At 36.4% G+C, this 2,500-nt stretch overlaps 1 protein-coding gene across 1 annotated transcript in view; it reads right to left on the bottom strand.

Moving 5' to 3' along the window:
• The window catches only part of LOC125677249 (CD109 antigen-like), a 291,878-nt gene that overhangs the window by 25,258 nt on the left and 264,120 nt on the right, over positions 1–2,500 (bottom strand). The gene's annotated exons all lie outside the window — the stretch shown is intronic.

Here is a 2,500-nt window from a genome sequence, read left to right as displayed (position 1 = left end):
TAAGGTTATGGTACAGTGTAAAGGGGAAAATTGGGAAACAAGAATATGAATGGTTGGAAATTAACTACTATTCAGGTACAAAGACTAGACCAGGAAAACTTTAAAATTGATTGGCAACTTGTTACAGCAAAGCAATCATCATGATGTACTATATATCAAATGAATATCTGTAAGCACAACAAAAAAAAGTTTGGAAAACTGACAATTCATGCTATTTTTCTAAGTCCAAGGGCTGTAACTTTGTAAACAAATCAATGAACCAAAACCAAATTCAAACTGAATCTCTAACTTGTTCTGACAAAGCAATGTATCAAATATCAAATGAATATCTGCAAGCATAAAAAAGTGCAGAAAACTGTTAATTCATGTTATTTTTCTAAGTCCAAGGACCATAACTTAGTGAAAAATCAACGGACCAAGATGAAATTTGAACTTGATCTGTAACTTGTTATAGCAAAGCAACATACCAACTATCAAATGAATATCTGCAAGAATAGAGAAAACTAGAGATTGTTTTATGAAAAACAAATGTCTCCCCACTTCCCCAAATTGGAGGTGCTCCAAATGAAACCTTCTCCCCTTCATGTACTGCATGGTATGGAGGAGAAAGCATGAGCAGGAACATAAACAATATGAACTCCGATAAGCCACATAGGAGAAGTGTTCTCAAACTATTTTACATCCTGCACCCCTCAGATCCACTATAACTTTAAGGACAACAATTAAATCTTCCTGTCCCAGTAAAATGCAAATCTGCAAATGGCATTGAAGTATCGTACAAAATTTTAAGTCTATCGGATAAGCCATATAGGAGGAGAAGCATTCACAAGTTATTCTAACATCCTCCACCTCTCTTAGATCCATATCTTTTAGGAAAATAATTGGATCCTCCTGTCCTGATAATATGCACATCTACAAATGGCAATGAAGCATTGTAAAAAGTTCCAAAATCTATCCAATAAGCCATATAGGAGGAGAAGTGTTCACAAGCTATTTCACATCTTTCACCCCTCTTAGATCCACTATAACTTGTAAGGAAATAATTGGATCCTCCTGTCCTGACAATATGCACATCTACAAATGGCAATGAAGCATTGTACAAAGTTTCAAGTCTATCCGATAAGCCATATAGGAGAAGTATTCACAAGATTTTGTGACAGACAGACGGATGGAAAGTACAAAAACAATTTGTCTCCCCCTGAAAGAGGGGAGACATAAAAAGTACGGAAAACTGAACTGACGGACAGATGGACGGACCACAAACAGTCCCCTTCGACTTCGTCATTAGGGGACTAAAAATCAATGAACCAAAACCAAATTTGAACTTAATCTGTAACTTGTTATGGTAGAGCAATGTACCAAATATGAAATAAATATCTTCAAGAGCAAAGAAAAAAGTGCGGAAAACTAATTTACAGGATTGACAGACAGATGGATGGAGTGCAAGCCTTTGTCAGTAGGAGACTAATAAACAGTAGCTGAAACAGAATGTTAATCCAGTAATCCTATCATGATAGAGCCCAAATGACAATCACACCCCCTCCAACCATCACCAGCAGTGGCTATTTGTTAACCACTTAAGGGAATTTATTTGTTGAATCTGATTCAGCTATTCACTGTAAAATCAATAAATTTCATGGTGATCAACATTTCACTGTTTTCATTGCACCAACACAACCATGAGGTTACCTCTTCACCAACAAAGAGCAACTACACTACAATCGAGAACAACTCCTCATCGACTAAGTCAAATAACCAGGCCCCGAGAGAGCATGAACAGAGAATAGACAGTCAAAATTTTGATTACTAACTTATATCTTAAGATTTATGTAGCACAGATGTTTAAAAACCTGCAAGTTTATAATAAAAAAAACCAGAAGATGTTTGTAAAACACATATGCCCCCCATGGTGCAAAATTGAAAAGGGTTATACACACACATCATTTAATTGATAGTAGTATCATCAATTCAAAATATTGAGCAGACAATATCTTCCTATGTCAAGAGTGGATTGACCATGTGACCTAAAATTCAATAGGGGTCATCTACTCCTTATGCTGTACCAGTGTACCAAGTTTGGTACGTGTCAATCAAGCAAATAATTCTTAAAATATAGGAGACAATATATTACTATGTCCAGTTCAACTATTGACTTTTGACCTCAAAATCAATATGGGTCATCCTCTCCTGAAGATGTACCAATGTACTAAGTTTGATGTCTGTCAAGTAAAAGGGCTATCAAGATATTGAGTGCACCGTATATATTACTATGTCCAGTTTGACCCTTGACCTTTAACCATGTGACCTCAAAATCAATAGGGGTCATCTTCTCCTGAAGACGTACTAGTGTACCAAGTTTGATGTCTGTCAAGCAAAGGGTTCTCAAGATATTGAACAGACAGTATATTCCAATGTCCAGTTTGACCCTTGACCTTTGACCATGTGACCTTAAACTCAACAGGGGTCAACTTCTCCTGAAGACGTACCAGTGTACCAAGTT

The sequence above is a fragment of the Ostrea edulis genome, chromosome 1 (genome assembly GCF_947568905.1).
Source record: "Ostrea edulis chromosome 1, xbOstEdul1.1, whole genome shotgun sequence".
Classification (NCBI taxonomy): Eukaryota; Metazoa; Mollusca; class Bivalvia; order Ostreida; family Ostreidae; genus Ostrea; species Ostrea edulis.
The sequence above is the reverse complement of the archived record's forward strand: the minus strand, read 5'-3'. Positions and strand labels throughout refer to the sequence as shown.